The sequence below is a fragment of the Macaca nemestrina genome, chromosome 3, assembly GCF_043159975.1.
Source record: "Macaca nemestrina isolate mMacNem1 chromosome 3, mMacNem.hap1, whole genome shotgun sequence".
NCBI classification, from domain to species: domain Eukaryota; kingdom Metazoa; phylum Chordata; class Mammalia; order Primates; family Cercopithecidae; genus Macaca; species Macaca nemestrina.
Genome location: NC_092127.1, coordinates 134,856,867 through 134,882,611, shown reverse-complemented (window position 1 = coordinate 134,882,611; position 25,745 = coordinate 134,856,867). Strand labels below are relative to the sequence as shown.

General features: G+C 37.6%; 1 long non-coding RNA gene across 2 annotated transcripts; it reads right to left on the bottom strand.

The window, feature by feature from the left end:
- Positions 1-798: 798 nt before the first annotated feature.
- Positions 799-24,694, bottom strand: LOC139362204 (uncharacterized). 2 transcript variants are annotated; one of them, XR_011620593.1, is made up of 4 exons: positions 24,385-24,694; positions 15,886-16,094; positions 14,266-14,461; positions 799-1,493 (listed from the first exon to the last, which is right to left on the bottom strand). It is a non-coding gene; the product is annotated as an uncharacterized lncRNA (long non-coding RNA). The 2 variants fall into 2 exon arrangements; XR_011620594.1 differs by lacking the exon at positions 14,266-14,461 and having other exon boundaries at positions 24,385-24,692.
- Between the last annotated feature and the right edge of the window lie 1,051 nt (positions 24,695-25,745).

Below are 25,745 nucleotides of genomic sequence, written 5' to 3'. Positions count from 1 at the left end.
GCCTGGAAAATGACTTCTCAAAATATTTCCATGTCTTAAACCCTGGAACCTGTGAATACTATCTTATATGGCAAGAAAAAATATCTTTGTAGATGTGATTGAATTAAGAATTTTGACAAGATCAGGAATGTTCAGGGTGGTATGGCCATAGACTAAATTAAGAATTTTGAGATGGGGAGGTTATCTTGAATTATCTGGGTGAGCTCCACTGCAACCACATGTAACTTCATAAAGGGATGCAGAGTAAGATTTGGCTACATGCACAGAAGAGGAGGCAATATGAAAACAGAGCAGAGACAAATCTGAAGATGCTGTCTTGGAGATTGAACTGGTGTGGCTACAAGTCACAGAATATTATTGGCCAGGAGAAACTGGAAGAGACAATGAATAGATTCTCTTTTGCAGCCTCTTCAGGGAGCACAGCCCCACCACACCTTGATTTTGGACTGCTAGACTCTAGAACTGTAAGAGAATAAATTTCTATTTTTCAATGGCACCATGATTGTGGTAATTTGTTACCACAGCCAAAAGAAATTAATACAGGGGTAGTGGAAAAGATAGACACAAGATTAACCATCCACGAAGGTATAGACGTGGCTCCATGTTGCCTCCCTTTTTGTTCACGGAGGTGCACCTGAGACTGGCTCTTCTTAGCAACTGAGTAGTGTGTGAGGAATCTGAAAGGTAAGTCAGTATCAAAGCTCATGTTCTCATTTCTATTGTGTTGCTACATTTTTAGATAGCATGCAGTTAAAAAACTGTTAAAATTAATGACAAATGGTTTTTCTTTACTTATTTTCATTAGAGAGACAAGACTATGTCAAACAAAAGAGTCTATGGCCTTGGGATTATATTCTTATCTGTTAGCAAGGAGAGTGTTTCAGTATGGGTGACAAGTGTTGCCTAAAGCAAGTCAAAGTGTCCTGAAAAATTTTCCTAAGCTCTGGCATGGAATTACCATGAGCAAGGTAAACTACTCAATCTTATGCACATATGTGTAAGAAAGACAGCTGTAGGAGCCCATTTGACATGTCTGAAGCTTCTTTCCCTAAACACCCTCTTTCCCTTCACCCAATACTACTCTGCCTTAATTACCCCAAATGTCATACATTAAAATTATCCCCATATATCTTCAATTAAAGCCATTCACAGTAGTTTCTATCTCTGGAGCAATATTGCCTAATCTGTATTTGAGAGACTTGTTAAAATATACCAATAATATTTGAAAGGATGAGAATTTTCTTAGATTTAAAACTGAGGATACTCCTAATGACTTTAATTGGAGATCAATATCCTCTTGGTCTCGAGCATCATGTTAGTGAAGAAATACTATGGTTCCCTGAACTCTTCTTGCTGCTGGGGGAAAGAAAAGCAATTGGATAGTTAATAACCAGTATTACTTCTTTTCCTCTGATGCCCATCTCCCTTACGATGGATGTGTGCAGCCTTACAGTAAGCTCCATTTCTCCAGGCAACTTGAATCAGTCTCCATTCTGTGAAACAAAATGAGATTTTATTACCAAAAACACTTTCTAAAAAACATTTAAAAATGCAGAATAGATTTTATTTAAAATGAATATTCCCCTAGAAACAAAATGAAAACATGAAATGATTTATATTTACGTTTATATTTAACCAAAATGTTACGACTCTACATCAAAACTTAAAACAAATAATTTAGTCCATGCTTTTCATTGGTTTCACGAAAATCAAGGACAACTACTCTTTGTATAAACATTTGTCATATGGGTGTGTTTATACATGTATATACATGTATAAACATTTATCATATGTATGTGTGTATATACATGTATAAACAAACATATACATCATAGGTCACATATAATAGTGAGCATTAGAACTTAATCTTTATATATTATATTTTTATTATGATACTTTTTGATAAAAGTCTTTTGAAATTGTAGATTATTTTATGTTTTATATAACAACCCAAAAAAATGATGCCAGCAGTCTTCAAAGAATAATATTCCAAAAGGTGAAATGCCCCAAGGTATTTTTTTCTGTTGAATTGTTTAATATTGGTAGACATTCCTGATATAAACTCTATTTTAAAATATTATTTTATATTATCTTACAATTTTTATTTAGTCAGTAATCAAAAGGATAAAATTTAAATGGAATTTTTTTTTCACTATGAGTTTTCTGTATTTTAATATTGAAAGAAAAAACTCAAAATGTTAGTCATATAGCTCTTATTTTGATGATAGCAATGTCTGTGTCTGGAACTAGATTTGTCAGGATCTGTAACTAGTTGTATAAAAATCCTTGATGTGATTTTCACAATCAACACTAAAGTTGATCAACCCTTTTAAATATTGTTTTGAAACATTAAGGTTTAGCTTTATTGTTTGGGAATACAATTGAGAAATGCAATACATTTGAAATAAAGCCATGGACCTCAATAATTAATCAAATTCAGACCTTTTTAAATGAATAAAAAGATGCATATAATTGGTCAGATGTTAAAGGCAGCTCATAACATAGTCAAGACATAAGTCTGATATTATTTCCATAACAAGATATGTACTCATTGTTAAGTTGTAGTAGTTCTGTGCCTGAGTTTTCCTATTTGTAAAATGGGGATGATGATAGTAAAATATCCGTCTTAGAGTTGGTCTGAGGATTAACTGAGGCCATCCACGAGAAGCATTAGTACTATGCCTGACACATAGCAAGCACTTACTAAATGGGTGTCTAATATTATTAACTTAGTGATTGATAATTCTTCCATTTGATGAATACGTATTAAGCATCTATTCTACTTCAGCCACTAATAAGCAGGCATCTAACTAATATGTTAAAAAAAATCAAGCAGTAGATTCTGTAATGTAGGTAGAATGCAGGATAAAATAAGAAACCTAAAGACTTTAATATAGGTTTTGTCTTTTTCCAAATAGAGTACAGTGGTGGGTCAATTTATAAGCTTCACATAAAGGAACACGAGATGGCAGATCTGCCTAAGGATTCTAAGAAGAAAATAAGACTTTATCAAGTATGAATGCATGGAAAACAAAAGGGACAGGGAATGGAAAATGAAAAGAAAAGATATAAACCACATTTTTTTCTACTGTGTTCTCTGCTATCCATTATTAATGTGTGTGGATAGTTCCATTGGACATGAGGAAAGGGCATTTCACCTTGTGCATTTCACCTTGTACAAAGTGAATTATCTTTTCTTTGATTTACCCAAACTTACATTAAGTAGCGATTTCATACATTGAAGATAGATGTTTCAAACATTATAGCTATATCATGGACTTAACTGAGGCATACTATGTGATAATGTGGTATATAATCTATGAAGCACCACACAAATGGTAATTATTTTTATACTTAAAAAAATCTGTATTTAAAGATGTCTGTTCTCCAAAATAATATTTCTTGAAAACATAAATATGCCTCTTTCACTTTTATTTCCTTAGTGCTCTCCCAACGCTGCAAGGATATTTGCCGAATAAGTAAATAAGCACATGCTTCCAGCAGTGCACTGACTGAAAGACTGTGGGACATCTCATAGCCAGCTTCACCTGCTGTACAATGTGACCACTCTGTGAACAGCGCGCCATGCAGATAAAATCGATTGAAATGGAGCATGACTGAAACTACTTTGAATATTAATGGAATCAATTGGCAGGACAAGTTCAAGAGCATTGATAGAATCAGTTATATATTTTGCCAAGGTAATGGGGATCAGTGAGAGAAGAGCACTTCCAAGATAATTTCACATTAACTAAATAACCAATGATCACTTTTAAACTTGCTACTGCTGCTTTCCTGGATCATAGCTAACCCATTTGGATGCTCTGGGAAACTGGGGGTTGCACAGAAGAAGATACATTTATGTGAGTCACACCCTATCATTTTCAGAATACTCGTTATAATTGTCTTTATAGGAAATAGTGTCAACATTATTTTGAAACATAATTGAATAAAGTAAATAATTGCTTTATTTAATGATGCATTTGAAAAGATAAAAGCTAATCGATTGATGCTTTTATTTGATTTGTGAACAATTTTCACATGTTAATTCACTCTATTTTTTCCCCTAAAGTCTGTAAAATACGTTTTGCTAATATATCCCTAATTGAAGATATACCCTACGGTAAATGACTTCATGAAAATAATTCTGGAATTATTCAAAATAAATGTCACATATTTTAGCTGAATTAATTTATTATAAAAATACCTTGACTAAAACAAAATGTGTTCTATTATTTGAGTAAGAAAAAACAAAATTTGACTCCAACTCTACAGACACTTCCAGGCCAATATGGTAACCTGCTTGCAAGGACTCATATGTTCTCTTCAAGGTTCCTAGTAAATGTATTAAATGATAAATATGATGCCATTTAAAATCAAAGCCAATCCATTATAAATAATGGGAACAGGAAAGTTATAGTGGCAGGCTTCTAATTTAGGATTAAGAAACACGAAGTAAAACTAAACACTAAAACTAGCATTTAGGGAAACAGTTACAGGCTTTGAGAATTTTCCCTTCTACCTGCTAAGAAATAGCTTGTAACTGGCCAATCCTCCCACTAAGAACAAGTGAAAAAGTGAAAAAAGAAGCACACAATCAAACAACCCGTCTGTTTGAAGGCTTTGAAGAGTAACTAAGACAGCCAAGATTTAAAGAAGCAAGATTCCAGAGAAAAATAAAACTCCTGAGATGATTTTGACTTTCTATGTGGAAGCACTATTCTTTTCAAGCAGTTGTTGATTCACAAATTTCATGGATAGAGATGCTCATCAAACAAGAAGAAAGTAATTATTAAAAGCTGAAGAAACTGAATTTTGAGAACTTTCAGCAATCTCATGGACCTGTGAACAAAAAAACAAGTTCAAAGCTGACAAGGCAACAACAACAACAACAACAACAACAACAACAACAACAACAAAAAGAAGTGTAAATACCGAAGATATGCAGAAAGTGAGACCAATAGTCTGAGCTGCATTTTCCCTTACAGAGTTTGGTGATTGATTAGTAATTCAAGCCGAGAGGCAGACATGCTAGACTGGAAGTGGCTGCTAATGAGAACTTCCCTTGTCTTGGGAAAGCAGCTGACTTAAGTAATTTTGTAAAACAATATTTGTACTACAAACTATAAGGCTAAAGCCAGAAAAGACTATTTAAAAACAGTTAGTAAATTTGTTTCTCACAGTGGTATGGATTACCAATTCTGAAATTATTTTATATATGTACTATGTTTGAACAATAAGTAAATATGATGAAGATGACAACCATATTTCTCACTGTCAGAGAAAAAAGTTGTAATGAGTAAATGAGAGAATGCTAGGATGAACCTGATTGTTTTGTATTAGAATGGGAGATATGAGTATAAATATATGACTTAAAACACCCCACATTTATTATATTAGTGTTCTGTAAGTCAGAAGTCCAACATGGGTATGACAGGGATATAATCAAGGGGCAGCAGGACTGCCTCTTTGGAGGCCTCTCCCTAGTTCTTGCATGTAGCCCCCTTTATTTCGCAGTCAGCATGGGGTATCAAACGTTTTTCATGTTGTCATTGTTCTCTGACGACAGCTAAAACATTCTCTACTTTTAAGGACTCATGATTACATTGGTCCCACTTATATTAATCCAGGATAATTTTGCCATTTTGAGGTCCCTGATATTAAGCACATTTGCAAAGTTTCTTTTTCCATAAATGTAACATATTCAGGGGCTCTGAAAATGCTTGTGCGGTCATCTGAATGCCTGTTAACTTAGGCTTTGTACATTTTGGGGCTATATTTTGCCAGCATATATAAGATCTCTCTCTCCCTGTCTCTCTCTCTCTCTCACACACACACACACACACACACACACACACACACATACACACACACAAACACACACACACACACATACACACACACAAACACACACACACACAAACACACATACACACACACACACAAACACACACACACACACACACAAACACACACACACACAAACACATACACACACACACAAACACACACACATACACACACACACACATACACACACACACATACACACACACACACAAACACACACACATACACACAAACACACACATACACACACACAAACACACACATACACACACACACACACACACACAAACACACACACATACACACACACACACACACATACACACACAAACACATACACACGGATATAAAATCAGAATTGAATTTAACAACTTTCCCTGTGAAATATAACTTTTATCATCGTGTGATTACTCATTTTACTGCCAGTAATTCTATTTACCTTAACACTTAATTTGTCTTATGGTAAAATAGTCACACCAGAAAATGATTGATAATAAATGCAAAGACGCAGAAAATTATAGAAGTGACTGAAGTACTCCCAAAGAAGATGTAAGAAAAAAGCTGAAGCCAAAATAATGACATATGGCATGAGAAAGATTTTTTGACTAAAACAAACATATAAACAACAACCTTGAGCTTGAAGACTGAAAAAATATTCAAATTCTTGTTAAAATTGATGAAAGCCCCATTCTTGAAATTAAAAAAAAATAATAATCTCACCCAGGATACAACTTAAAAAACAAAAATACTTTAAAAAAATAATAGTTAGCTATGTGGCAGAAGTCATTCTCACTTTGAATACACCTCTATAGTGCTAAATATCAGAAAATAAAATGCTGAAAGAAAATTTATGAGGTCACAATTTTATATTCAGTCAAGTGTTCATTCATGTATGAAGGAAATAGAAAGCTATATTAAATATAGCTGTTTTGGAAATTTGCCTCCACCAGGAGTAATTATTTCTTTTGCAGATACTCACTAATCACTTGATTCTTTTGAAAGGAATTGAGAACGCATTTAAAATACCAAAAGAGAGATATTATCAAGGAGAAAGACTTTAGAAAATATAAATAATACTAGGTGATAACCAGGCCTCGTGTGCCCTGGCTGCTCAGTTAGTCCCATGGCCTGTTTAGTTTGAATGCCTGTGCGGTTTGGGACATCTTCTTCTTGGGAACAGGAAGCTGCTGCTGTCCAAAGACAAATCTCCCGAACACTGCCTGCCAATTGCTTCCGATGGGGAAGCACCCACTCATAACTCAAATGACTGGCAATGATTATTTCTAATTGTAACTTTTTTCTGAATAGGGGCACTGAGAGCCAGTCCTTCTCTATTCTGTAGTAGAAATATCACAAAGTAGCGAGGGGAGTGACAGGCCGTCGGAGTGACTGCTGCCAACATGCTGGCTGTAGCAGGGAGGCGCAAGTGGTGGTGGCAGGAGTGGCTGCGGGAACAGCAGTGGCGGCAGTGGGTCCCCTGTGCCCCATGCCCCCAAGGGAGGCAACTGTACCACCCCCACCCTTGCACGGCCAGGCAGAACCCACTTCTAGGACCGGAACTGGACACTCACTGGGACAACCTGACTAAGAGAGGAGCTACTCTCTCTGCTGAGAGCTGAGAAAATGATGGGACAACCGGCTGCAGAGGAACTACCCTCGTTGCTAAGAGTTGAAGAAACAATGAGACAACCAGCTGTAGAGAGGAACTACCCTCACTACTAAGAGTTGAAGAAACAATGGGACAACCAGCTATAGAGAGGAGCTACCATCTCTGCTAAAAGCTGAACACTTGTCGGGACACCCTGGCTATGAAGAGGGGCTGCCCACTGTGGGTCTCCTATGAGCTGTTGTATTGCTCAATAAAGTTCCTCTTCATCTCGCTCACCCTCCACTTGTCCGTGTACCTCATTTTTCCTGGACACAGAAGAACTCAGGACCTGCTGATGGTGGGGCTAAAAGAGCTGTAATACAAACAGATAAAACATGCCTTTTGCTTGCCATGTTGCAGGTGACAAGAAGGAGAGAAGAGAGAAGGAGAGAAGAGCTGTGGCCCTGCAGGGAGCACAGACCTAGGAGCTCCCTGAGCCAGGGCTGTGACAACCTAGGGCTCTGCAGTTCCTGGTATTTCCAAGTTTCTGGGAGCTACACCATGTTCTCTGGTGTCGCTGTGGAAATCACGGTATACCTGGACTAGCTTCAGCCTCACAGGGAGCCAGTGCCCATGCTGGTGCCTGGAGCTGCTGGCCCCGTCATAGCACGTGTGCCTGGCTGTGAGCAGTGGCTGGATGCCATGCTTGCTCACACATCCCTCACTGCTCCGTGTCTGGCTCGCCCTTGGCAGGTGTGGGATCCAGGACAGTAGTGGGAGCTGACTGCAGCCTGCCAGGCCAAGCGGGCAGAATGAGTCCAGCCGCCAGAGCAAAACTCAGGCAAAGCTGCCACTGGTCGCAGAGGTTGCCAGCTGGTGAGGTGACACCCCAAGGATCCCATAACAGTAGCATGATGCACAATTTTCCTGGACCCAGGAAGAAAAAAATATGAATGTTGGAAATAATTACTCTCATTTTCTGTCATCTCTCTTTCAAATACTGTCTTGCAACATTTATACATTTTCTTCTGGAAGGGTTTGGTCAGGACCTTGTAGTGCCCTTACTTCTGAGTCAATATTGCAAAGTTATCAATTCTATCTCGTCTTAGATGAAGGAAGAACAGTATTAATAGCAAATGCCCAGAAGCCCCATCAACTTGCAAGTAAAATTTTCCAAGGTTTTCTGAAATAACCATTTATGTAAACATCTGTAACATTGTAAGCAAGGTCTCATTCAGTTAAGAGAGAAAGTAAAAACAAAAAGTCAAGAATTGAAAATTCTTTATGTAAAAATTAATGATTATATGAAACTAGTAAATATTATTTTTAACATACAAATTTCTTATAAATTGACTTAGCAAAGAAATAGTATCCTAAATGACATGTCTAAAATATATAAATAATTATTGAGCTAATAAGTAATAATGGCTAATAAACACAATATAAGTGTTCAGTCTCACCAATAATACAGAACAGAATTTAAAATGCTATATCTTTCTTGTCTAGCACATCAAAAATATTTAAAAGATAAAAACTTGCTGCAGAGAACAAAATGTATTAAAATAGATAGTGCAGCTAGGCATGCTATCCAAGTGAGGAGAAAGACAGTAGACCAAAATGCTTGACAAAAACTTACTTCCTTGCTCTTATTAGAAGACAACTCAAGTTGGTTCACTCTATTGGACACATAACTGTCTAGGCCAAGGATAATTTTTTTTTAACTTTTATTTTAAGTCCAGGGGTACATGTACAGGTTTGTTACAGAGGTAAACATGTATCATGGGATTTGTTGTACAGATTATTTCATCATCCGGGTATTAAGTCTAGCACCCATTAGTTACTTTTCCTGATCCTCTCCCTCCACCCACCCTCCACCCTCCAATAGGCCCCAGTGAATGGTATTCACCTCTACGTGTCCACATGTTCTCATCATTTAGCTCCTGGTGATATGGTTTGGGTGTGTCCCCGCCCAAATCTCAATTTCGATGATACCTCCCAGAATTCCCACGTGTTGTGGGAGGGACTCAGAGAGAGCACTTGAATCATGGGGTAGGTCTTTCTCTGGCTATTCTTGTGATAGTGAATAAGTCTCATGAGATCTGATGGGTTTACCAGGGGTTTCTGCTTTTGCTACTTCCTCATTTTTCTCTTGTGGCTGCCATGTAAGAAGTGCCTTTTGCCTCCTGCCATGATGAGGCCTCCCCAGCTACGTGGAACTGTAAGTCCAATTAAACCTCTTTTTTCCCCCAATTTCAGGTATGTCTTTATCAGCAGCATGAAAATGGACTAATACAGTAAATTGGTACCATTAGAGTGGGGTATTGCTGAAAAGATACCTGAAAATGTGGAAGCGACTTTGGAACTGGGTAACAGGTAGAGGTTGGAACAGTTTGGAGGGCTCAAAAGAAGACAGGAAAATGGGGGAACGTTTGGAACCTCCTAGAGACCTGTTGAATGACCTTGACAAAAATGCTGCTAGTGATATGAATAATAAGGTCCAGGCTGAGGTGGTCTCAGATGGAGATGAACTTGATTTAGGGTATCTGGTGGAAGAAATTTCCAAGCAGGAAAGCATTCAAAATGTGACTTGGGTGCTGTTAAAAGCATTCATTTTAAAAATGGAAACAGCATAAAAGTTCTGAAAATTTGCAGCCTGACAATGCAGTAAGAAAAATAAAAATATTTTTTGAGGAGAAATTCAAGCCAGCTGCAGAAATTTGCACAAGTAGCAAGGAACAAGTTAATGCCCAAGACCATGGGGAAAATGTCTCCAGCCCATGCCAGAGATCTTCCATAGCAGCCCTTTCCATCACAGGCCCAGAGACCCAGGAAGAAAAAGTTGTTTCATGGACTGGGCCCAGGGTCCCTGTGCTGTGTACAGCCTTGGTACTTGGTGACCTGTATTCCAGCTGCTCCAGCCAAGGCTGAAAGGGGCCAATCTAGAGCTTGGGCCATGGATTTAGAGGGTAAAAACCCCAAGCCTTAGTGGCTTCCATGTGGTGTTGAGCCAGCAAGTGCACAGAAGTCAAGAATTGAGGTTTGGGAACCTCTGCCTAGATTTTAGAAAATGTATGGAAATGCCTGGATGCTCAGGCAGAAGTTTGCTGCAGGAGTGGGGCCCTCAGGGAGAACCTCTGCTAGGGCAGTGCAGAAAGGAAATATGGGGTCAGAGGCCCCACATAGAGTCTCTAGTGGGGCACTGCCTAGGGGAGCTGTGAGAGGAAGGCAACCAGCCTCTGGATGCCAGAATGGTAAATCCACTGACAGTTTGCACCCTGTGCCTGAAAAAGCTGCAGACATTCAATGACAGTCCATAAAAGCAGCTGAGAGGGAGGTTGTACCCTGCAAAGTCACAGGAGCAGAGCTGCCCAAGACCACAGGAACCTACCTTTTACATCAGTGTGACCTGGATGTGAGACCTGGAGTCAAAAGAGATCATTTTGGAGCTTTAAAATTTGACTGCCCTGCTGGATTTCAGACTTGCATGGGCCCTGTACCCCTCTGTTTTGGCCAATTTCTCCCATTTGAAATGGCTCTGTTTACCCAATACCTGTACCCCCATTGTATCTAGGAAGAAACTAGCTTGCTTTTGATTTTACAGGCTCATAGGCAGAAGGGATTTGTCTTGTTGCAGATGAGACTATTTGAACTGCAGACTTTTGGGTTAATGCAGAAATGAGTTAAGACTTTGGGGGATGGTCAGGAAAGCATGATTGGTTTTGAAATATGAGGGCATGAGATTTGGAGGGGTCAGGGATGGAATGATATGGTTTGACTGCGTCCCCACCCAAATCTCAACTTTAATTTTATCTCCTAGAATTCCCATGTACTGTGAGAGGGACCCAGGGGGAGGTAATTGAATCATGGGGACTGGTCTTTCCCATGCTATTCTTGTGATTGTGAATAAGTCTCACGAGATCTGATGGGTTTATCAGGGGTTACCGCTTTTGCTTCTTCCTCATTTTTCTGTTACTGCTGCCATGTAAGAAGTGCCTTTCACCTCCGTGATTCTGTGACCTCCCCAGCCATGTGAAACTGTAAGTCCAGTTAAACCTCTTTTTGTTTCCAGTTCCGGGTATGTCTTTGTCAGCAGTGTAAAAATGGACTAATACACCTGGGCTCAGCCAGAGCAGGGCAGAGGATGGCCAAGGGACAAAGAGGGTAGAGAGACAATGGGACTTGAAGACCAGCTGCAGAGAGGAGTAACTTCTCTGCTGATAGCTGCAGAAACAACCAGTGAGCGGAGAGGAGCTACCCCCTCTACTGAGAGCTTCAGAGACCTGCAGAAATTCTCCAGGGCCTCCTCTCTGCAGAGAGCTGACAACTTGACTGGATGCCCTGCCTACAGAAAGGAGCTACCCACTCCTCTGAACTGTTCTAATGCTAAATAAAACTCTTCTTCTTTCTCCTTCACTTGTCTGCATACCTCATTCTTCCTGGATGCAGGACAAGAACTCCAGCAAAGGTGCTGCTGTGACAGAAGTTTCTGGCTAGAATAATCGACACGCCAGAGATCTCATAATAGTGTCATTCTCATTTGAGAACAGCAAAATTAAATATACTTTGAAATGTGATTTTAATATTGGAGCATATTTTGCCTGGAGTTGGTAAGTTCAGTGGTAGGTGAACACAGTCCATGCAGGGTTCTTACATGTCTGCATTTGATGCTTTCTGTCTCTGATGGAGAAAGCAACCACTAGGTAAGAAACAGAGTTTGTACATGATTTCAGTGATTCTTGTCAACCTCAGATATTCACATCTTTTTTCCACAGTCCCCCACTCACCTAAAAGTTTCATTTGGAATTATAAAATATGGTTTTCCTAAATGCATGTTTTTCTTAACTTTTATATATAATTTATATAAATAATTAAACTTTCTAAGGATACATTTTTAAAATTTTACTTTAAGTTTGTGGATATATGTGCAGAACGTGCAAGTTTGTTACCTAGGTATACATGGTGGTTTGCTGCACCTATCAACCTGTCATCTCAGTTTTAAGCCCCACATGCATTAGGTATTTGTCCTAATGCTCTGCCTCCCTTTGCCCCTCACCCCCCAACAGGCCTTGGTGTGTGGTGTTACCCTCTCTGTGTCCATGTGTTCTCATTGTTCAACTCCCATTTATGAGTGAGAACACGCAGTGTTTGGTTTTCTGTTCCTGTGTTAGTTTGCTGAGAATGATGGCTTCCAGCTTTATTCATGTCCCTGCAAAGGACATGAACTCATTCTTTTCTATGGCTGCATGGTATTTGTATATGTGCCACATTTTCTTTATCCAGTCTATTATTGATAGGCATTTGGGTTGCTTCCAAGTCTTTGCTATTGTAAATTGTGCTGCAATGAACATACAAATGCATGTGGAGAAATTAAGGATAAATTTGTAGTGTGGAAAAATGCAAAGTTAATGAAGACCATTTAATATCTGTAATTATATCTTATCTACTCTTAAGGTTTGATTTACTTTAAATTTACTTTAGATATCTGATATCTCCATTCCACATAAAATACAACTTGTCACTTCACTTCAGTTTGTTTTCATACCACATACTGAATTCAACTGATTGCAGAGAGAGATAGTACCATACAGTAACAAGAAAATAGCTCAGGTGTCAGGGTATATGAAATTGGTTTCTTAACTGATTGCAGAGAGAGATAGTACCATACAGTAACAAAAAAGCAGCTCAGGAGTCAGGGTATATGGAATTGGTTTCTCACATTGTTTCTGGCTCCATAGTTCTGAGCTTGGCACCACTTTTCAGGGTGCTAGTTTATACTTTAGCAAAATGTACATGGAATAGATAAAGCTAAGATTTCTTTCAACTTTAGCATTATCTGTATTAGTGAACACAATATCATTAAGTCCTATGTATTGAATGCAATACTGTGGAAGAATTTGGGGATTAAAATTGTACACTTGATCCAAGCTGAACAGAACAGCAGAGAGAAAGCCCTTGGACCTCTCTCTGAGTATTCATTGTCTGCCTAATGAGATCACCTCCTCAGGACAGAGTAAAACCAGATCACAGGTGAAGAAATAGGAGCTCAGAGAGACCGAATGTAGTTGATACAGGCAGAGGCATGGGTGGTTCCTTAAATTGTTGGCAATCCTGTTTGAAGGCCTCAAGGTTAATGATATGGTATTCACCTGAGAATGCTTCCATATTCTTTCGTCTGTACCTTAGGAATTTTCATCTATGAGTCACCCCTACAGTAACACCTACAAATTTTTATGATTCTGGTTTAAATACAAGTTATAAGCATTCATAAATATCACCTATTCAACCACAGAAACTTGGGTTAGAACTCAGAGGTTCTAATTTTGTAATCTGAGATGGGGCCTGAGGATTTACATTTCTACTTTTGAACAGCATAGTTTAAACTACATATTACAGGGAAGTTAAAACTCAATAGCAGGATCGAGATTAAATGTTTTATGCCACGTGCTCTAAATTAAGTTACTCTTTCTATGGCTAATTTTCTTCTCCCTTTTCCAAAATTTTAGATAAGATAGTAAAGTCAAGTCTGGAGCAATTTGTTAAAATGTAAGCTTTGTGTTTTTTTAATAGTGTGAGAGGATAAAGAAAAAATCTTTAGTAGGAGGAAAACAGTAGGCAGGATTCCTGAATGCTCTGTGTTCTTAGAATCTGAAATATGCATAATGCTCTAGTAAAGGAGGTGTTGCCAAAATTTCTCACGTTGCCAAAATTACCACCCCTGTATATATACATATATGGGGGTGTTAGTTTGGATAGTAAAAAGTTAAATGAAAATGCTATACATGCTTTACTTTCTAAGATATTCCCTCATGAAAAAAAACTTTTCTTACCTCAAAGAGAGAAGTGCATCATCAGTGTTTTCTTGTTCTTAAGTAGTGTTATTACAATATCTGTTGGCTCCATGAGAATTACATTGGGCTGCTACTGCAGATGGTGCAGTAGTGGTTGTTTACTATTAAATTACAATCAGGGAGAGACAAAAAGCATGCATGTTCCCATGCAGGATGGACCCGTCAAGAGAGGAGCCTGTAGAAGGTGGAGTTAGTTTTGAGAGATTTCACATTTTCTTGGCCCAAACTCAAAATCAGAAACCTAGGTAATTCTCCCAACTCAATAGCCTAAGGCTGCTTTATTTATATATTACTAGGCTGTGAGACATTTTGTACTTATAGTAAACAGTACTTATAGTACTTATAGTAAACAGGCAACACTAACTGAATCATGATTGAAAATAATCCGTAATGATCTTTCTGAGACTCAGAATCACTTACGGAACCACCCATTATCTACTTGCTCCTAGCACTGCTCCGTGATAGATGGCATGGGTCACGATAGTTTGATTTGAAGATCGAATGAAAACACACACGTAGAATCCCTTGGCACAATGCCTGGTATGTGGTAACTATGCAATAGGTATCCTTCTTTAGCTTCCTTGATCTGAAATATGTATTCCTTGCTTAATATGTTTATTTAACGTACTAACATTTTATTAATCTAAGAATTTTTCTTTAAAAAAACAAATGTTCCAAAATAATTGGAAATAACACGAATTTTTAAATCCAAAGATATGGATTCACCCCCTAGGTTGACTAATAGCAGAGTTAACCTAGAACCTTATTTTACTCATATTTAATAAGAATTATTCCTTATAGTGTAATATGTAAAAAAGATATTATGCAAATATTATATTTATAAGCTCAGTTATAAGGTGTTTATAATAGTATACATACTATCCAGATGTTATAAAAATTTTATGTTATTTGAGATATAGTGTCTAAATTAAAACCCATTATAAAAATCTTGTAAGATAGAGGAAAGAGACACAAAAGATCATACAGCTTCTGTCTCTCTCTCTCTCACAGACACACACCACTACCACATATACACACAATATTGCCTGTAAGCTCACACATTTATATTATTACTCAGGAATTCTCAATTTTGGGGGTCTGATCATATATTTTATAACTACTACTGATACTAAGTGTATCAAAGGAAAATGATGTGCATTAGAAATGGAAACAAAGTACAAAATAAAATCAGAATATAACCTGATCTGAAGAGACTCTCAATTTAGCAGGGTAGTGATAACAGCCCATACTGACATAGGGCTTAGCATATGCTTTATAGTCATATGTTTCATCTTCCTCTGCAGAATGAGGTTAATACCCAGTTTACTATTATGATTGGGGATTAGGTCAATTGATATAAATAAAGTTCACGCTACAGTCCTAAGGATATATAAATAAGCATTGTTACAGGATGTTGTGAATGCAAATAATGGGAAATAGTTTAAATTAGGTCAGGAACAAAAATGTGCTATTCTATAAGGACACTGAAGTGTCTCATGGGAACCTTAAGTCAGAAATGCCGAGGGACCTAAGAAAAGTTTGCCAAAGATAAGAATCCACAGCCAGAATCTGCTCCTGTTTTATCTTTTTGCTGCTCACCAGGACAGGTCCATTCATGTTCATTTGCAGATCAGCTTTCTTTTTCTTTCTCTTTTTACTTCCTTTTATTTTCCTGCTCCACTTCCCCCAAGATGATGAGATCATGGCTTCTCCATATTTGTCACATTCTTATCTTCTCTCCTCATTAATTCATCTTGAGTCAGGTGTCCGACGCTGGTCCACTCAGTCATGTCCAGGAATGCAGAATCCTATGGTAAAAATGTGAGTATTGGTAGCTGCACCTTCAGTGAGAGTTTAAAGAAATATGGATGTGAACTGGATGGATATTTCATAACATCCTCTAAATTTTCAATGAAGATACCACAGTATCCCTATATCCCTTTAGAAAGTCCTATTCACAAAATGGAATTGAAGAAAATAGAAGTAAAGTTATTAAAATGAGTAAGGCCATTAAAATTACGAGGCTAAAACAGAACTTACACAATCCAGTAATCACTACAAACAATATGCTAAATTGCTAGTGTTTCATTATGACCCATCACTATGCAGCAAATGCATAGCTGTATACTATCCATACATGTCTTCTGGACCTAAATCAGTAAATTGCAATTTTAGGAGTACATAGTTTTGGAATTTTAGGCTTGTGAAAGAGACTCAGCATAGTAAATAATGAATACATAGAGGAAGGAATGTTAGAATTCTGAGTGAGTGTCTGCAATCAGCTATTCTCAGTCATGGTTAAAATAGTTTAGCCCACTTTTCTCTAGAATAAGTGAAAGAGTGCAGGAACAGTGACTAAAATAGTCACTTATTTGCATTTTAAGAATGCCTAAAACTGTTTGCTTATGAAAGTCAAAGTAGCAAAATTTACTGTGGTGAATTAGAATATTTCTCTATAAACAACATACTGTCAAAATAAATTAAATAGGTAGTTTTGTCCACAAATTACTACATTTTTCTTAGAGTTATGCATCACTGCTATGGAAGGTATACATTTTAAAATCAATAATAGAATTTTTCAGAAAGAGAAAATGTTTTATTATCTGTACTGAATAGTTACTCATACATTATTTAAAATTATAATTTTTTTCTAACATTTAATTTTTTTCAGTTAAATGTTATTCACTACTGGGTTTTGACCTTTGGTGCTATTAATAATGAAATGTATAAATATCTACATTTATCCTAAAAGCTATATACAATTTCAAATGGATATTTTGGCTAAACAAAATAGATTTCCTAGCCTGTGGAAATGGACTTTTATTGTGTTTACATGTTTAATATTTTTTCTATTTAAGAGTGAAATTGAAATACAGACTCTCATAAAAGGAATCTAGATTCTGTCTTTTCCAATCTCCTTTGCAAGTCAGAAACTTCCTCCTATTTCTGTCTGTAGACCTTTAGTTACTAGAAAAATTTTCCTTGTTTCTGAGGTGAAATCTTCCCCCATTAGCTCAACTAATTCTTTCATCCATGTAGATCACATCCATAGTTATTTAAACTCTAACCGCAGGCATACTCACCAACATCCAAGTCTGTGCCATGAAATTCCACATTCCTGGAGGTGATCGAATGGGCCAGGGCTGGACACTTGACTCAAGATACATTAGTGAGGAGAGAAGATAAGAATGTGGTTAATATGGATAGGCCATCATGTCCTTATTCTGAGCACAGTGTAGCTCCACCATATTTCCTGGACTTTTGTGTTAATTACTGCCTTCATGCATCATTTGTTTAACTAAATATTCATCTACAGTATCACAAACCTCATTCATGTTCACAATAACTTATAAGACATATATTTTGTGATCCAAATAAAATTGCCATATGTACAAGCATTATTGGATGACTTCAAGGGATTGATTTATATTTATTTGTAGGTTAATTCCAATGCATGCTTTTAAATCATAAATATATTAAGAAGATACGAAAAAAATATGTACACCACAGCTCTGCAGTCCATTTGCTCTCATTCCTGGAGGGACACCCCAGGGAAAGAAAGAAGATAGACTGATCAAATCTCCCTGTATGTCTTCTTTTTAGAAGTGTCTGTTTATATCCTTTGCCCACTTTTTAATGAGTTTTTTTTTTTTTTGGCCTGAGTTGCTTAAGTTCCTTATAGATTCTGAACGTTAGTCCTTTGTCAGATGCATAGTTTCTAAATATTTTATCCCATTCTGTAGATTGTCTGTTTACTCTGTTGGTAGTTTCGTTCCCTGTGCAGAATCTCTTTAGTTTAGTTAGGTACCAATTATCAATTTTTGTTTTTGTTGCATTTGCTTTTGAGGACTTAGTCATAAATTCTTTGCCAAGGGTCAATTTCCAGAAGGGTAGTTTGTAGGTTTTCTTCTAGAATTTTTATAGTTTGATTTCTTATGTTTAAGTCTTTAATCCATCCTGAATTAAATTTTGTATATGGTAATAGGTAGGGGTGCAGTTTTATTCTTCTACATATGGATAGTCAGCCATCCCAGCACCATTTATTAAATAAGGAGTCCTTTCCCTACTGCTTTTGTCAACTTTGCTGAAGATCATAGGTTGTAGAATTGTGGTCTTATTTTGGAGTTCTCTGTTCTGTTCCATTCATCTATGTGTCTGCTTTTGTACCAGTATTGTGCTGTTTTGTTTATTGTAGCCTTATGGTATAGTGAAGTTGGATAATGTGATGTCTCTGGCTTTTTTTTTTTTTTTATTGTAGAATTGCTTTGGCTATTTGGGTTATTTTTTGGTTCCATATAAATTTTAGCATAGTTTTTTTCTAATTCTCTGAAAAGTGTCATTAGTAGTTTGATAGGAACAATGTTGAATCTTTAGATTACTTTGGTCAGTATGACAATTTTAAAAATATTGTTTGTTTTGATCCATTAGCATGGAATTATTTTCCATTTTTTCAGCAGTTTTGCAGGTCTCCTTGTAGAGATTCTTCACCACCTTGGCTAGATGTATTCCTAGGTATTTTATTTTTGTGTACAGCTATGGTAAACAGGATTTTGTTCTTGATTGTTCTTGATTGGACTCTCAGCTTAAATTATTGGTGTATAGAAATGCTACTAATTTTTGCCCATTAATTTTGTATCCTGAAACTTTACTGAAGTTATTTATTAGTTCTAGGAGCCTTTTGGTGAGATATGTGGGGTTTCCTAACTATAAAATCATTTTGTTGGTGAAGAGAGATAATTTGACTTTTTCGTTTCCTGTTTGGATGAATTTTCTTTCTCCTGCCTTATTGCTCCTGCTGGGACTCCAGTAACATGTTGAATCAGAGTAGTAAGAGTGGGCATTCTTGTCTTGTTTCAATTCTTAATGGGAATGTTCCCAGATTTTGCCTGTTCGGTGTGATGTTGGCTGTGGCTTTGTCATAGATGGCTCTTGTTATTTTGAGGTATGTTTCTTTGATGTCTACTTTATTAAGATTTTTTATTATGAAGAAATATTGGATTTTATCAGACACTTTCTCTGTGTCTGTTGAGATGATGATATGGTTTTTGTTTATACTTCTGTTTATGTAGTGAATCACATTTATTGATTTTGTATATATTGAACCAACTTTGCATTCCAGGGATAAAGCCTGCTTGATCAGGGTGAATTAACTTTTTGATGTGCTATTGGATTTGATTTGCAGCATTCTGTTCAGGATTTTTGTGTTTATGTTCAACAGGTATACTGGTCTGTAGTTTTCTATTTTTCATTGTGTCTTTGCCAGATTTTGGTATTGGGGTGATGCTGGCTTTGTAGGATGAATTAGGGAGGAGTCCTTCCTCCTGGAAGAGTTTTGTAGGATTAGTACAGTCAGAATGGCTATTATTATAAAATAAAAACAAAGCAAAACAAAAGCGACCGGAGGTTGGTGAGGCTGTAGGGAAAAGGAAACACATAAACTTTTGGTGGGAATGTAAATTAGTTCAGGCACTGTGGAATTCAGTTTGGAGATTTCTCAAAGAACTAAAAGTGGAACTACCATCCAACCCAGCAATTCCATTACTGGGTATACACAAGGGAAAATAAATCATTCTACCAAAAATACACATGCACTTGTATGTTCATTGCAGCACTATTCACAGTAGCAGAAACATGGAATCAACCTAGGTACCCATCAGTGGTGGATTGGATAAAGAAAATGTGGTACAAATACACAATGGAACTCTACACAGGCATTAAAAAAGAATGAAATCATGTTCTTTGCAGCAACATGGATGCATCTGAAGGTCATTATCCTAAGCAAATGAATGCAGAAACAGAAAACCAAATACCACATATTCCTATATATAAGTGGAAACTAAACATTGTTTATACATGGACATAAGGATGAGAACAATAGACAATGGGGACAAGTAGAGTAGGGAGGAGGACAAGGATTGAAAAAGTACTTATTGTGTACTATGCTTACTACCTGGGTGACAAGATCAGTCATATCCCATCCTCAGCATCGCACAATTTACCCATGTCACGGCCCTGCAGATTTACCCCCAAATCTAAAATAAAAGCTGGAAAAAAAATCTCCCTCTAAATTTGCTAATGGTAGACCTCCATATAGACGATTTGAAGATATTTTTCAGCAAGTGAATCTTTCTATGGTTTTCTTTTAGCATAATGAACCTAGTTGTGTAGGATTATTTAAGTAAGCTTATAGCATACAGATTTATGGGGTACAAACTTCCTGGATAATGTTCCCTAAGTTGATAGCTGTTAGAATATAAATGGAGATGCTGCATGACCTAAAGTCTCCTCTGTGTAAATGATTTGACTACAAACATCACTTTAGGACTGAATACTCTAATCTGAGTCAGAGCATTGTGGAACGAAAGGACGGGGGAGCTGCATTAGAGATCCTGGATTTCTCCCTGCTTTACTTATGTTTTTAATTATAATATTCTAGAAATAATGAGTAATTATTGATTATGAGCAAGATTTATGATTTGGGGAAACCCAATCTTTTGAGTTAGATCAGATTTTTTAGTGGGCAGGATTGTCTTTCAGACCCACAAATCATAATACCTAGCATACTTTTTAGAAAAAAAAAGGATGGATCTAAAAACATGATGAGGGCCTGATTCAAGGGTGGCTGGCTACTTATCTTTGGAATTAGGTAGGAAACGTTTTAAGGTAGATTATGAGAGCGAAATCTCATGAGGAGGATTTGGAGAAAATAACCTTAGATCTGAGTGAAATATCTAAGTAGGGATAAAGGGAAAGAAAGAGAGAAAGAAAGAAAAATACCAAAAATTTTGCTAATAGCCCTGGTTAAATCTAGCCTTCTAAAAGATGTGCCAGATGGAAAAAAAATCAGTAATACTGTTTTATTCCTGTTATTGGACATCCTTCTAATGCTTTTATGATTACCAAGAAAGATATTATGTTCCCACAAAGTAACTCAATTGATTTATCAAAATCTGAAAAGGTAGGAGGAAGCCAAGTCCAGACAACTATCAAAGTACAAGGATATTCTGTTAAAAATTAGGAAACTTTATATGAAAATACCAGAAGAAACCTGGAAAATTATTATTGGCACATTGTAATGCTTGATATTACATTACAGAAGGAATTATGTTTGATGATGGATTTCCAAGTAGCTGAGAACTTTTGTGAGCAGACATCAACAGATAACATGACAGCTGACCTCCTACATTTGATGAAGGTAGAAGACTGGTTAGCCTACCTTGAAAAAGGTAACTAACCTACATCCTCCCCAATCCACATTTTTTTTGTTTTATTTATTTATTTATTTATTTATTTATTTTAGGGGTACATAGTAGATGTATATATTTATGGGGTACATGTGATGTTTTGATACAAGCATGCTCTATGAAATAAGCACATCATGAAGAATGGGGTATCCATCCCCTCAAGCAAATTCTCCATTGAGTTGCAAACAACACAATTACACTCTTTATTTTAAAATGAACGGTTAAGTCATTATTGATTATAGTTACCCAGTTCTGCTACCAAATGGTAGGTCTTATTATTTCTGTTATTTATACCCGTTAACCTTCCCCACCTCCTCCACAACCTCTTCCCAACTATCCCTCCCAGCCTCTGGTAACCTTCCCTCTACTCTCTATATCCATGGGTTCAATTGTTTTGATTTTTTTGATCCCTCAAACAAGTGAGAACTTGTGATGTTTGTCTTTTGTGTCTGGTTTATTTCACTTAACATTCTTGATTTTTATTTTTTGGGGTATTCGTTGTATGTTTTTTGGTTTGAGGTTACCAAGTGGCTTATAAATACTATCTTCTAATCCATTTTTTTAACCTGATAACAACTTAACACTATTTGCGTAAACAAATACAAGAACAAGCAAAAACAAAACTAATAAAAACTCACCTTAGCTTCATCCTCCAGCTTTCTAACTTTTTGCTGTTTTTATTTATATCTTATTGTACTATGTCTTGAAAATTTGCAGTTATTATTTTTTATTGGTTCATCATTTAGTATTTTTACCTAGGATAAGACTAGCTTATGCAACACAATTGCAGTGTTATAATATTCTTTTTTGTCTGTGAACTTACTCTTACCAGAAAGTTTTATTATCATTAGGTGAATATTTATCGCTCATTAATGTCCTTTTCTTTCTGATTGAAGTACTCCCCTTAGCATTTCTTGTAAGACAGGTCTGGTGCTGATGAAAAACCCCAGCTTTTGTTTTTCTGGGAAAGTTTTTATTTCTCCTTTATGCTTGAAGGATATTTTCACCAGATACACTATTCTAGGGTAAAAGGTTTTTGGTTTGTTTTCTTCATACAGCACTTTAAATACGTCATGTCACTCTCTCCTGGCCTGTAAGGTTTCCACTGAAAAGTCTGCTTCCAGACATGTTGGAGTGCCATTTGTATGTTATTTATTTCTTTTCTCTTGCTGCTTTTAGGATCCTCTCTTCATATGTGACCTTTGGGAATTTGAGTATTAAATGCCTTGAGGTAGTTGGGTTAAATCTACTTAGTGTTCTATAAACTTCTTGTACTTGGATATTGATGTCTTTCTCTAGGTTTGGGAAGTTCTCTGTTATTTATCCCTTTGAATAAAATTTCTACACCTATCTCTGTCTCAGCCTCCTCTTTAAGGCCAATAACTCTCAGATTTCCCCTTTTGAGTCTGTTTTTTAGATCCTATAGGCATATTTTATTGTTTTTTATTTTTCCTCTTTTGTCTCTTCTGATTGCGTATTTTCAAATGGCCTGTCTTCAGGCTTACTAACTTCCTCTTTTGCTCGATCAAATTCTGCTACTAAAGGACTCTGATACATTCTTCAGCATGTCAATTGCATTTTTTTTAGCTCCAGAATTTCATTTCTCCTTTATTCCTTTTAATTATTTTTATCTCTGTTAAATTTATCTGATAGAATTCTGAATTCCTTCTCTGTGTTGTCTTGAATTTCTTTGAGTTTCCTTAACACAGCTATTTTGAATTATCTGCCTGAAAGGTCATATATCTCTATTTCTCCAGGATTGTTCCTTGGTACTCTATTTACTTCATTTGGATGGTGTTGATGCTAGCAGATGTTCTTGGCATCTGTGCATTGAAGGGTTAGGTATTTATTGTAGTCTTCACAGTTTTAGCTTATTTGTAGCTGTCTTTCTTGAAAAGGCTTTCCAGATATGTGAAAAGGCTTGGGTGTTGTGATCTGAGCTGTTTCTGTGTTATGGGGCATCCCAAGCCCAGTAACACTGGTTCATGCAAACTTGTAGAGGTACAACTTTGATGGTCCTGGACAAGATCGGGGAGAATTCTCTGGATTACTAGGCAGAGGCTATTGTACTCTTCTCTGACTTTCTCCCAAACATGCAGAGTCTCTGTATCTCTCTGTTCCGAGGCACCTGGAGCTGGGGGTGGAGTGACACAAGCACCTCTCTGGTCACCACCACTATAACTACACTGGGTCAGACCTGAAGCCTGCAGAGCACTGGATCTCACCCAAAGCCTGCTACAACCATTCCTGGCTACTGCCTATACTCACTCAAGGTCCCACAGTTCTACAACCAGCAGGTGGCAAAGTCAGCCAGGTCTGTGACTTTTCCTTCAGAGTGGCAAGATCCCCAGACACCAGGTGGATCCAGAAGTACCCTCAGGGGGTCAGGGACTAGAATACAAATCCTTAGAGGTCTACCTGGTGTCCTATTGTACTGCAGCTGAGCTGGCCCTCAAACCACAAGATTTCACTCTAGTTGGTTTCCATAAAATTCTGTTGTGGGCTAACATCTCTTTTGAGCTTGAGGGAGTGGACACCCCATTATTCCCTCCTCTTTCCAAAGGCAGAGGAGCCTCGCCCCATAGCCACCACCATGAGGAGTACTGCCAGACCACCACTGATGTTTTCTTAAGGCCCTAGGTATCTTAAGTCAGTTTTTGGTGAATCCTGCCTGGCCTGGGACTCACCCTTCAGGGCAGTGTGCTCCCATCTGGCCCAGGGAAGATCCCAAAATGCCATCCAAGAGTCACATCCTGGAATTGGGGGCCCCAAGAGCCTGTCTGGTGCTCTATTTGCCTGTGACAGTGGAAGCCAGCAAGTCTCAGAAGCTCACCCAAGGCCGTTGATATTGTACCTGTTTATCGCTGCTGGTTATTCATAGCCCAAGGGCTTTTCAGTTATTAGGCGATGAATGATGGCAGGACTGGGTGTTTCCTTCAAGGCAGAGGGGTTCCCCTCTGGCTCAGGGCATGTCTAGAAATGTCATCTGGGAGCCAGGACCTGGAATGGGGTCCTCATGACTCTGACCTAGGTGCCCTATCTTGATGTGGCTAACATGGTATCCAACATGCAAGACAACGTCTTCCCCGCTCTTCCCTGTGCTCTTTTTAGGCAGAAGGAAGGGTTCTCTTTTGGAGCCACAAGCTCTGAAGCCTGGAGTTACAGGAGGGGTGACACCATCACTTTTTTGACTTGTGACATCACAGTAGGTCACGTGCCCTCTCAGTCCACTGTCTCTGGGCCTAATTCAGTCCTAGGACTCACCTAAGTGTTGCAGTCCTTATGGCCTAGACTGCCTTTTAAATTTACTTAGAGACCTAGAGTACTTTGTCCCTTGGTGGGGAGGTTTTCTGGCTGGCACTAAAATTTGGACCACTGGGATTGGAGATTCCCCTCTGCCTAGGACTGGTTTAAATGCCCCCTCTTTGGGCAGGTGTCAGCTGAGTTTGGTCTGATTTTCCTTTCTGCTCTAATGGGACAACGCTGAGTTTGATGCCTCACAATTGCTGTGTTCTCCCTTGCCCAGCACCCAGAGATGCTCTCCACACCAACCCACTGCTGCCGGAGTAGGGAAGGGGTGGTCTCAGCAATTCACAACTGTTTTTCTACCTTTCCAATGCATCTTTCAGTGATATAAAGTTAAAAGCAGGTACTATGAGTGCTCACCTGATTTTCAGTTGTTATGAAGGTGTTTTTTTCTCTGTGTAAATAGTTGTTAAATTGCTGTCCTTGCCAGAGGGATAATCCATGGAGCTTTCCATTCTATCTTCTTGCTCCACCTCTCCTCCCCAATCCAAAAATTGAATACATCTTCTGAAGTAGTCTTTGGATGTTGGGGAAATATAATTAAAAACAAAGTCTCCTGCCAGCATCGAAAACCTCTCCAAAATGACAGAAGAGAAAAACAAAAAAAAGTTTTATTATTAAACAAGCATTAAACTGAAATGTGATGTACATCACAGGTAATTCATTAAAGAGTTTGCAAAGACTAGAAGAAATCTCATCGTTTTATATAGCCACACATACAGAACTCACTACAAACATGTTCTCAAGGTAAACAATGACTAGTACTTAAATAGTAGTACTAGGACCTAACAGAACTTTTTGTTACACACACAGTAAGTCCTTAGTTAAGTTGTTGGTATGTTCTTGGAAACTGCAACTTTAAGTAAAAAGACAATTTTACCATAAGCTAGTTGATATAAACAAGAGTTA